This window comes from Pseudorca crassidens, chromosome 13 (genome assembly GCF_039906515.1).
Source record: "Pseudorca crassidens isolate mPseCra1 chromosome 13, mPseCra1.hap1, whole genome shotgun sequence".
NCBI classification, from domain to species: domain Eukaryota; kingdom Metazoa; phylum Chordata; class Mammalia; order Artiodactyla; family Delphinidae; genus Pseudorca; species Pseudorca crassidens.
In genome coordinates, this window is record NC_090308.1 from 10,712,563 (window position 1) to 10,725,008 (window position 12,446).

General features: G+C 43.2%; 1 long non-coding RNA gene across 1 annotated transcript in view; it reads left to right on the forward strand.

Moving 5' to 3' along the window:
• The first annotated feature begins 8,581 nt into the window (after positions 1-8,581).
• LOC137204936 (uncharacterized) overlaps positions 8,582-12,446 on the forward strand; it is a 189,686-nt gene continuing 185,821 nt past the window's right edge. Inside the window, exon 1 of the long non-coding RNA XR_010933916.1 lies at positions 8,582-8,816. This is a non-coding gene — a long non-coding RNA (uncharacterized lncRNA). The remainder of the gene's footprint in view (positions 8,817-12,446) is intronic.

Below are 12,446 nucleotides of genomic sequence, written 5' to 3' on the forward strand. Positions count from 1 at the left end.
ATTTCTCCCCTTCTGTTCTACAATACAGGATTATTTTAAAGATATGAAACAAGTATAAAAGTATCTTTAAAGTATCTATAGAATGCAAATATATTTTACATAGATTGTTGCCATCTTTTTTCCAGGTAGGATTCTGACATGAAGAGTGTAGAAGCACCTATTTTTGGAAGTCCTAAAAATTAAGCCCTATCTTCCTGAAGAGGGGACGATAACCTCTTAAAATGTATTAGGACATGGGTATTTAAAAAAAACCCTCAGTTGGTTCTTTAAATGGGCCTCAGATATCCTAGGGCTGATAGGCAGTTTGTGGCAGAGGTTTTAGTCTGTAGTTTGGCTTAACTTTTTCTGAATTACATAAAAGAAAATTACTAAGCAGGTAACAAATTTCCTTAGCTGTTTGAAAGCAGATTTCGCCTGTATTTAGGGTGTGAGGTGCCTATTTTTAAAAAGCAGGACATAAATAAAAGATATAAATATCATTCCACTAAGGTTTGTTTTTCTTTTTTATCCTCTCTAGCTCTTGCCAAGGGTGTTGAAATCTGCCGAGATTTATTTTGATGAAGGTAAGTTGCTTCTCATTATCAGGCAGTAAAGATGTTCTGTTATTGTTTACTGCCTCAGCAGCTCTGAAAGGTGCTATCTGAACACTTGTGGTTATAATAGGCAGAAATAATGAAAAGCTGGTTTTTGCTAGTGATGTCCAAAGCTTTGATTTACGTCTTCAGAAGGTGAAAGATTATTACTGACACGTAAGGTGGTTTTGAAAGATAACAGGTCACGGAGCCCTAACTGTGAGAGACTTTTGAGGTTTGATCTCGGAGTAGTGGGTTCGTAGGTGGAGAAGGATTTTCAGAAATGTAGATCTTGGCCACGGCTGCTGTGAGGCACCTACAGAGAAGGGAGTCACCAGGTGTGGAGGTCCTGGTCAGTCAGAGGATGTGCAGGTTTAAGTTGTCACCTTGAGTTGCTCTTCTAAAACTGCTGCATGTTAAACGTGGCACATGCATTGTGGGGGCAGTAATGTGGCCTGATTATGTCCATATATAACAGAGTCCTGGACCAGGAACAAGGGGACCTACCTGAGTCGGATGCTGGCCACACATGTGATCCTGAGAAAGTCGTCTGCACTTTCTGGAACCCAACCAGGGCTGGATCAATGACCATTGAGATTAACTTCCCCAAATGAATTCATTTTTTTAAAATACGAATTTGTTGAATGTCTGGACAGTAGGCATCTAAATGTGAATAAAGCTCCGTTCTGGTGGTGGTGGTGAGCTAGATATGAAAGTGAATATATACAAAACAGTATAGTAAGACACATACTGAGGAATGGATATGGCATGGTGGACACACAAGTTAGGAAACCATTTCTTTTAAGGGTAGGAGAGCTAATGGGAGAGTTACAGGATATTGCTTTTGAACTTAGTCTTGCATGATGGTTCAGGAAAAAAAGTCCAACAGGGGAACAAGGGTTTTCTACATAAAGGGCCAGATAGTAAATATTTTTGGCTTTGCAGGCCATATGGTTTCCATGGTAACTACTCTGATACTGTAGCACACAAGCAGCAATAGTAAATGAAGGGGCATGGCTATGTTCCAATAAAACTTTATTTACTAAAACAGGCCAGATTTGGCTTGTCGTCTTTTGTTTGTTGACTCCTGCTATGGAAAGGCCACATGCAAATATGGATGCTTCTTTCCATCTTTGGAATTTTAATAAACATGACTTCACAGATTAATATACATGTGTGTATGTATAAACCAGGCTATGTTCATCAGAAAGCAGCTCATATCCCTACAGCACTTACAATCTCCAGGCAAACTGGCCCAGCTTCCAGCTCCCAGCTCCCACACCTACGACCAGTTGTCTGAATATTTTCTCTGGCTGCCAGAGCTGCTAGGCCATGCATGGGGATTAGGGCAGGTATGCTGGGGAATTAATATGACCCTCCCCTCCTCCAAGTCCTCAGTCAACTATTGACTGAAGTTGGTGGATAAGTAGCCCAGTCGCTTTCCTCTGGGGAGGGTTCTCAGCATGGGTTCTATGGACTGTCTCTGAGTTGCCCACAGGAATGGGTCCGGTGGCCTGCAGTTTTAACTTGCTTTACAACACACTGTTAGTGGTGTCTTACCTTGCCTGTCTTAGGTACCCCCTTCACCTGTAAGTCCATGGTCACCTCTCAAATCACCTACTTGTACTCAAATCTGTGTATTAACATTTGTTTCTGGAAGAAGGCAAACCAAAACAATATTGGGGGCCTGGAGGACATAAATCAAACTCTGTATGTGATTACTTGGAAACTCCTGATTAAGAGATGCTGCAGAGAAGCTTTCTCCAAGTAGGGCAGCCCTCCTCTGCAGAACTGATTACAGAAGATCTTCTTTGGGTGCAGAGACCAATAATGGAAAAGAATTTTCTTGACTATTGACAGATTTCCCTACTTTTTTTTTTTTTTTTTTGCGGTACGCAGGCCTCTCACTGCTGTGGCCTCTCCCGTTGCGGAGCACAGGCTCCGGACGTGCAGGCTCAGTGGCCATGGCTCACGGGCCCAGCCGCTCCGCGGCATGTGGGATCTTCCCGGACCGGGGCACGAACCCATGTCCCCCTGCATCAGCTGGCGGACTCTCAACCACTGCACCACCAGGGAAGCCCTGATTTGCCTACTTTTTGATCAGGGCCTGTAGCAGATGCCATTGATCCCCCTCCTGACACCCCCTGCAGCTGCTGACAGTGCCCGCCTGCCCCCACCTCAAGCACCTGCATCCATCTCTTTTCCTCCCACTTTTGGAGGTGCTGATCTGGGCACAGATGCAACCTAGACTTGTTGAGTGATCAAGGCTGGGGGAGGTTTGGAGAGATGGACTCACTGGGATGGGTTTGGAGGAGATAAGTTTGAACAGGCTGGAGAGGAGGATGCGGCCGATCATGATGGGCCCTGAATGACTGGCTGAAGTATGTGAATTTCATTGTGTATCCAGAGTGGAGTCACTGACAGTCTTTGAGGAGGGCGTGGCGAGAGTGTTCAGTGACATTCAGTAAGTACTTGTTGATAGCCTACAATATGCCAGGCATTGTGGACAGGTGCAGCCACATGGACAGGGAGGTGCTGAAAAGTCACCGCCTTTATGAAACCCTTCCTGACCCCTTAGGTAGACAGTGCCCCTCTGCATGCCACTATTCCTTCTAATAAGGCATCCTCTAGCACTTCGGTGCACTTATTAAGTGCTACCTGTTTCCACCTAATACTGCCTGTCTTATTCACCTCTGCATTGAGCTTTGTGCCACAGCTAGCCATAATTAAATGGATTTTCAGGTTTGTTTTTTTTCCTACAAGTGACATTTGGTTAATAAGAACATTGAGCTCAGTCTTTAGGGAGGGAGAAGTCAAAATCAGTCAACATGCTTCCTGAGAGAGTGTTTCCCACTGTTCTTCCCACAAATTTTCAGCAGAGTGAGGCCAATTCACTGCTTGTTTTAGGCTTGAAACTCCTCCTGAGTGCAGGGATGAAAGCTGGTGTGTAACCAGCTTTATGCTTCCTGAGAGGGGTGGTCTTCTTGACCAAAGACCACTGACCATCTTTACCCTCATGTCTGAGACCTTGGGGCTATATAAGCACCAGTCCCTGGAGCTGTCTTTTTCTCCCTTCACCAGATCACCTGAATCACTCTTCTACACCCTGATCTAAGGATTCTCAACCTTTTTGAGTAAGAAGAAATCCATTAAGTACTTCATTGTGAAGATTCTGAAACATACACAGAAGTATTAATTGTAAAAACAGTAATAAATAATCAATCCTTATATACTCTTCACTGAGAGTCAACAGTTATCTAGTTTCCCATTCTTGTTTCCTCTATTCATTTGTTTCCTTATTGCTCAAGTATGTTAAAGTAAATCCCAGTCATCATTTCATTTCACCCGTATGTGTGAGTATGCATCTCTCTTTTTTTTTTAGTTTATTGAAGTATAATTGATTTATAATGTTGTGTTAGTTTCAGATGTACAGCAAAGTGATTTAGTTATACATACAGAAGAATCCTTTTCAGATTCTTATCCATTATAGATTATTACAAGATATTGAATATAGTTTCCTGTGCTATACAACAGTTCCTTGTTTTTCATCTATTTTATATATAGTAGTGTGTATCTATTAATCCCAAACTCCTAATTTATCCCAACCCCCCATTTCCCCTTTGGTAGCCATAAGTTTGTTTTCTTTCTTTTGTTATTTTTACTTTTTGGCTGTGCCACGTGGCATGTGGGATCTTAGTTCCCCAACAAGGGATCAAACCCCTACCCCTTGCGGTGGAAGCGTGGAGTCTTAAGCGTTGGACCTCCAGGGAAGTCCCCGTAAGTTTGTTTTCTATGTCTGTGAGTCTATTTCTTTTTGTAAATACAGAATTTGTAAATAAGTTCACTTGTATCATGTCTGTGAGTCTATTTCTGTCTTGTAAATACAGAATTCTATGTCTGTGAGTCTATTTCTGTTTTGTAAATACAGAATTTGTAAATAAGTTCACTTGTATCATTTTCTTAGATTCCACATATAAATATCATATGATATTTGTCTTTCTCTGTCTGACATTTCACTTAGTATGATAATCTCTAGGTCCATCCATGCTACTGCAAGTGGCATTATTTCACTCTTTTTTATGGCTGAGTAATATGCCATTGTATATATATATACCACATCTTCTTTATCCATTCACCTGTGATGGACATTTAGGTTGCTTCCATGTCTTGGCTATTGTAAACAGTGCTGCTATGAACATTGTGGTGTGTGTATCTTTTCGAATTAGAGTTTTCGTCTTTTCTGGATATATGTCCAGGATTCGGATTGCAGGAGTATATGGTAATTCTATTTTTAATTTTTTAAGGCACCTCCATACTGTTTTCCATGGTGGCTGCACCAATTTACATTCCCACCAACAGTGTAGGAGGGTTCCCTTTTCTCCACACCCTTGTAAGTATGCATCTCTTGAAAATATGGCCATTTTCTTATGTAACCACAATGCACAGTCACACCTAACAAAACTTTTCATAATTTCTTGGTATCATCCAATATCAAATCTAAAATTTCTGGATTGTTTCAAACATCATTTTGCTGTTTGTTGAAATCAGAAATTAAACAAGATCCACATGTGTCATTTGATTGTTCTGTCTCCTAAATTTCCCCATGGGAAAACTCAGTGTTCTTTGGGATTTGACCTCACTGCTTACTGGGGATTTGTGACGATCCTTCTACTTTGACAGTTTTCGCCCTCCTTTTCTTCCTCCTCCTTCTTCTTTTCCTCTTTTTTAAATGGCAAAAATTAGGTTAAATGTCGATAGTTTTGGTGGGGACACTGAATTTGAGCTTGTGTTCTTATCTTAGAGGGCTGGTTCTTGTCTTTGAAGATCTGGCCTGAAGGTTACAGCATCAGGAAAAATAAAACTACAGGTGTAAACCTGCAGTCTTTTTACCCCTTACAGCTTTGACCTTATTACCTCAAGCAGTAAGTCTAACCCTTTTTTCCTCAGTGTATTGAAACTAAAGAATAAGTAGTTGATTCCCACTGTTCTTCCCACAAATTTTTAGCAGAGTGAGGCCAATTCACTGCTTGTTTTAGGCTTGAAACTCCTCCTGAGTGCAGGGATGAAAGCTGGTGTGTAACTGAAGTCGCTGGATATTGTGTGCATAAGAAGGGAGACTGAGTTGAATTTCATGGGCTTTTCTGCAGCTTTCTCTCTTAACTGAAAATGTTGGCATTTTCTAGGAAGTTTGCTGTATGTTTATTGAGAAAGAGAGACTTCTCTTCAGTACAGTGTGACATTTCTACAAAAATCAATGATTTAGAAACAGGTATCTGAAATGAAATGTGCAACTTCAGTTTCCATCTGTTGGAAAGCCTGCTGGGTTGGTTTTGAAATCTTCATACATGTTTGGTACACCTTCAGGGGGTAAAAATTATATTGACTCTGCACTTTGGAACATGTAACAGATACCTTTTGAATGTGGCAAAAAATATAACCACCACCTAGTCCTGTGTTTTCCAAATTGACTTTGGGGTATTTACTTAATTTTTTTTGACTTTTAGTACTAGTGTTTACATCTTCCTTTTATCTTGGAAGCTTTTCATCTTTATTACACATGATTACTTAATCCAGTGGAAGGGATGGTAATGAATGTGGCTCAGCACTGCCTCCTCCATGTGTCAAGTTGAAACTTGTTCTTAGAGGTAGTGAAGCTTATAGGAGCATGATGATGGTTTAATTTGAATTTTGCAAGTTAAACATGCCGGGCACTAACTATTGACACAGTGAAGAGGGAGAAGCTGAATCCGCTTTGAAATCCAGCTCCTCCGCCCAAGATACTCATGAATTTTTACATCTTCTTTCAAGCCCTTAAAATATAAAAGGATTAACTTCTAAAGTTACTGATAAAGGGGGAGAGAAAAATAGCGAAGAGTATAGAAAGACTCTAATGAAAACTCAGCACAGGGCTAGCCCTTAATTCCAGCTCACAATAACAAGAAGAAAGCATAACGGCGAGTGAGGAGCAGAGCCGTTTACATAATAACTTCCTAGCAACAGCTGTAATGAACAAATACGGGCAGATGAGTCAATTCTCTAAGACGCTACCTCATATCAGCGCTTAAAAAAAGGGGGAAAGGAAGCAACAACTAAATATCTGGCGTTCCTGAATTTGGGTTATGTTCCATGTAGTTTTAGACCAGACCACTTGATCTTTGTTACTGTGACTTAAAACCGATTTGACAAAAGAGAAGTAATCTGGCGAGATGAATATCATCTCCACCTAGGCATAAGCCGGGGTGAGTGGAGTGAAAGGTTTATTACCTTTTCTGGGAACGGATGGTTAGGACTGACGCTTGTGAATTTTCTGGCTTAACACTTTACATATATTTCTTTCAAACCTCACAGCACTCCTGTATAAGTAGATATGATTATTTGCAACTTACAGATAAGGAATCTGAGGCTCAAAGAAGGAAAATCACTTGGCTAAAATCTCACAATCAATAATAATCAAAGTAAACGTAGTCCATTTTGGTTGAGCACATACTGTACCAGGTGCCTGGCACTGTGCTGAAGGCTTTGTGTGAATCGTTTGATGTGACTGTACTCAGATTATAGATGAGGAAACAGAGCCTCAGGGATGGCAGATGGTTTGTCCGAGGTCACATAGCTGCTCAGAAGAAGAGCCGGAACTCGAATTCAGGCAGTTGTGGCAGAAGGTGGGAGAATTAGGATTCAAACCAAATATGCTTGACGCTAAAGCTCAGCCTGCCCGGCTGCACCGCACCGTGTCCCTGGACGCTTGGAAGGTGGAGACAGCCGTGCTAGTCGACAAGCACGTGACTTGGGATCTTTATAGTCACTCCAGTGGATGCAGCAAAATCAGCAGCAGCCACACTGGGCTTCTGGCAAGTGACTCAGGCCGATTTTAGGCAAAATCATAGAGAACTTGTGTGTCCAAAAGAGAGAGAGAGTGTGTGTGTGTGTTTGTGCGTGTGTGTGAGCGTGAATGGTGCTTCTTCCTCCTGTGGACTCTAGCTGGGCAGTGTCTCTGGCCCCAGGACTTTCTCTCAATATTCACTCAACTTACTTTCTTTTGCCTACGTCTGGTAACTGGCCGGAGACTCTGAGAAAATACTTTGTCTCCTAAGAATGGATCAAAGGGTGCTGTTTCCAGAATAGCACACTTACCTTTTTTTAAGGTGCAGATGTTTTTAGTGCTTCACACAAATGACTAAATGTAGAATTTCAGGCCCTTGACGGGGGCTGGAGGAGATATCCTTTGGTGTCTGTGCCTGCGTAAGTGGGAGTAAGGGGTGGCTTAGAGAGGATTTTCTGGGAAAAGAGAGGGACTTTTGCCCCTCTAAAACATGACAAACAGGCCCATGTTTATTCTACCTACATTATGATCTGGGGGCCTTGTCTTTCCTCCCTATTGGCTAACGGGAAGATGCAGCGAGGGGCAGGGATGTGGGGGAGATGTAGCCCAAGGAAAGTGGGTCAGTAGGCTGAGAGACAGGGGACAAATCTCTATTCAATTTCCTAGATTGTGCCCTTTGTCGAGTTGCCTACAGATACAGCGCGTGTGTGTTCCAATTTTGCGGAAGTACCTTCCCTGGTTAGTACCCAGATCCCAACCCCAGCTTCTGTAGAAATGCTTCCCGATCAACATCCTGTTCCCTTTCCTCTGTTTCTCAGGCTGTTCAGCCTCCTCCATCTCTGCTGTGATTTGGGCATCAGAGGAATTAACTGTTTCTCTAGCAGGTCTTGTCTTTGCTTAACCCCAGGTGAATGTCTGGACCCCCTTTTAAGCTGGCCTCTCTCCCTGGACACCTTTGAGTCAGCCCCCCTCTTTTAAAGGGGTAAGCTCCTTGGAGGGGCCCTCTTCCCCGCCCCCTGTCGGAGGTGGAGTGGGCGCGGGGCGGACGCGCCTGTACATCCCGGCTCCCCGTGATCTCTCCGGGCCAGTGGTACTCCACGGGGCTCGCCGCGGCTCACACCCGAGGTCATTTAAAAAAGGCCTAAAGCTTAAGTAGCTGCCGCGCTGGAGGAGGTATTGCCCACCAGCGAGCGGCAGGCGCCCGGGCTGCGCTGAGAAAACTGGGACAGCGCAGGTGGGGCGGGGATGGCGGCGCGGCGTCATCCGTGGAGCCGCTCACCTGGCGCTCAGAGGACCACTTCCTGGCCGCCTTCCCTGGCGCCCCACCTGCAGCTGCCCTCCTGGAGTGCAGGGCCGCGGGGATGGCAGCCACCTCTCCTTTCTCCAGCCCTGGTGTCTGAAGGTCGTTAAGCCGGAAATCTTCGGTAAAATTTTATTTCTTCTATTCCTCCCCCACATTTTCTTTCTCTGTCCCTCACTCATCCTGGGATTTGAAAAAGTCTGTGATTTCCAAGCTTGAAACGGCAGGCGAGAGACACTGACAGCACACCTGCTTTGCCAGCTTTTGTGTTGGGTCCCACAAAAAGTTTTTGCATCTGTGACATTTTGAGATCGTGCCCCAGAAAATTTCTTAATTTTGTTCTTTCCTAGTTGAAAAAAAAAAAAAAGGCAACTTACCTTTGCAGTAAGAATTTCCCCCATCTCCCTTTTAGAGATAGCACTCGACAGCACTACCATCCTGTATTAATAGACCAATAATTGCTACATTTCATACCACGTAGCTTTCCCTCTGAATCTCAATCACATTCGGATACTGTGGCGAGGGTTTAAATGCAGCAACTAATGTGCTGTTTCAGCAGGCATTTCCCCACCTCTCATCTTTTTATTGAACCTTTAAATGGAACTTGAGCTCCTCTGGGTGGGATCAGGGCTTTGAGATTGAGTTCCACGGTTTGGTGTGGTTCTTTAGCGAAGATTCTAAGAGCCTGAATTGCATGAAGAGATGCATTTGTTGTTGTGGGTTTCAGATGAAAGCATGAAATCTCACTGACTTGCTGAACATTGTGGTTTTCAATCAGGGCTTTGGAGACGAAGCTGCTAAACCTCCCCAACCAAACTCTTAACAGAAATCACCGGCTGAATTTGCAGATTGGCTTTTCAGCAAAGTTTTAGCTCCACCCCTTTTCAGTGGCTATGATGTCTTACAAGTAGGAATATTTTCCGATGTTTAATCTAAAGCCCTCTTGCTGCTTCCAAAAATCTGTTGCCTCAGACAGCCGAAGCACCTGCACTATGGTTTGGACAGTATTACTTCGTGTACTAAGGGCTGGCTATTCCTCCAGACTAAATAAATCTGGTGTCACCGTCTATTAAGATTAAAAAATATCCTTTTGCCGACTGACATTCAAAATGGAAATGCAAAAAGCTCAGGCTTTCCTTTTATTTTTCATTCTCTCTTTTTAACCCTTGTAAAGGTGTTGACACAGATTTCAGTATGCAGCCAGTAAGGTTATGTTTTTGATTAATGATGGCTCTGGTTGGTATCACAGACTTGAATTTACCATTTACTGTGGGTTTGACTGACCTGGTCATGGCCAGACCAAAGGAAGCCATGTAGACTACTGACCACATCTGTCACCATCTTTCCCCTCCCTCATAACCTCTTCCGGTATGGAAGTCAAAGCATTCTCTTTATCAGCAAATAGTGAAAAACGTGTTTCTTGCTTTTTTTTTAGATGGTGAAACTTAAGTCAATTGGCAACAGGTTCTTATTTCGCCATGGGCAGAGGAGGTGCCAGGTGTTGTGGATCTGTGCCTGTGGATCTGGGGCAGGCCGGAATTGTAATCATACCACCCCCGAGCAGAGTCTGTTTAGTTCCAGCAGTTGGATCATTTGGCAAATGCTTGAATCACTACCCAGGGTTTCACAGATGGCATCTCCACTGCAGAGACCCTTCTCTTACTCACAAAGAAAAAGAAAAGAAAAGAAAAGGGGAGATGACAGAGCAGATGCCTTGATCGTTGCCCAGGGATGAACACCTGGAGAACTGACCATTACAGAGTTTTTGGAAATATGACCTTTTCCTCCATGACTAGAACATGTAAAGAACTATCAGGTGATGATGAAGCAAAAAAGAGGCTGGCATCTTTGAAATTTTCAGTAAGGGTTTTGTACTCACAGTGTTAAATGTGACCCAGATAGCTTACAACCCCTTTAGAAATTTAAATATGGTATAAGAGAGCCTTAATTACTTATAGTGAAGCCATCTCTTTAACTGCTGGTTGGAATATATGTAAACAGATCAGACATTCCACAAGTTTTTGATCTTGAACACTGCTGTAATTGAGTATCCCACATAGAATGTTAAGGTGAGGGGTCATGCTTATTGAAATAGGTTCTAAAATCTCTGATGCAGAAGCCTTTATCTGCTTATCATTAAAGATGTTAGTCATGAAGGAAGTTCTTATCTTGGAGACTTTGATAGCCGTGACACATCTTGTGAGCACTACTTTCTTATGCTGTTTTTGTCAAATCAGATTTCATTTGGGTAATAATGCGCCATCCTGGTCTTATGCTATCTCAGGTACCTCTGATTCTTTCATTTAGTACTGAACACATGTTCGTTTTCACAACCTTTCACAGATCTTTCTAATACAACACTTTAAGAAAATCACATCACCCTTGGCTCAGAACTTCTGATGGCTCTCCATTGCCCTTTGAGTTTTGAAATGGAAAGGGATCATACAAATCCACTCTCCTGCTGGATATAGAAATTATCTCCCCAATAATCTTCTTCGGTTTCCTGCTTATCGCTCCAGCCACAGGGACTTCACTGCCTCATGAAGTAGTGGGTTTCATTATTGGCCAGTGCAAGGTATTAACAGGTTTGTTTTTGTATTGAGGTGAAATCAGTTCCTTGAAGCAGGTACCGATTGGACCCACTTTTGCCCATGAGAACAACAACAACCAAAACACCTGCTTTCTTTTTGACGTGATACTTGAAGACATCACTCTGTCATGTTTTCCTTCACCAAGTCAAGCTCAGAGCCCTTTCGCTGTTTCTGGGGCATGACCTCTGGGTGCGCTTTAGTTGATCATTACTCCTCTCAAAGTGCGAAGCCAGATCAAGCCCAGACTTATCATCTGGGTTTTCAAGAGCGACCCTGCCAGCCTGTCTACTGTATCTACCCACAGGTTGTTTCCAGGACTTTGCAATACAGATACCCAGAATCAGCCAGTCTCTTCACTGTCCTTTAAATAAAGCGATGATAATTCTTCTTTCTTTGGTCTATCTGAAAGATACAAGGGAAGTTTAAGTTTTGATAATACCTTATAATAATATGATTTCAAGAACCTACCGTAGGCACGGTGCTGATGCTGGGGAAATGACTCATAGTCTCTGCCATCTTGGAGCTAACCATTAGCTTCCTAGATGGACAATAAAAAATTGAACAAAGAAATTAGTGATTGGAAATCTCAGGAAGTGCCGTGAAGCTAAGAGCCGTGGGGTGCTGTGCTAGAGAATTAGGACGTGTAGATTTGTGCGTAGGAAACCTGATTTAGATAGGATTGTCACAAAGGCCTCTCTGGGGAGACAGTACTGAAGTGACACCTGAAGGATAGTCAGAGGCTGGCTCTGTGCAGAGCGAAGGAAGAGGAGGAGGCCAGACCGCGTGTGCTGGGATCTGAGGCGAGAAGAGCTTCGTTGCTCAAAGAAGCTCCAAGGGACTGTGGTGCAGAGAGTGTTAAGGGCAGAGGCCCAATGCAAAGGGCTTTGCAAGTCATTTAAAGATTTGAACTTTTCCCTGAAAGCAAAGGGGAGTTCTTTTCTGAAGACATTTAAGCCAGTGTGTGTGTGTGTGTGTGTGTGTGTGTGAGAGAGAGAGAGAGAGAGAGAGAGGGAAAGAGAGGGAGATTTTAATTTTAGAAAGATCTCCCAGACAGCAGAAGGAAGGTATGTGGTCTGGCCCTGTGGTGCGTGCGTCTGTGCTTCCATCAGGGACCCTAGGGTGTCAAGTAAGAGCCCTGCAGTAGAACTCAGGGTATGTCATCC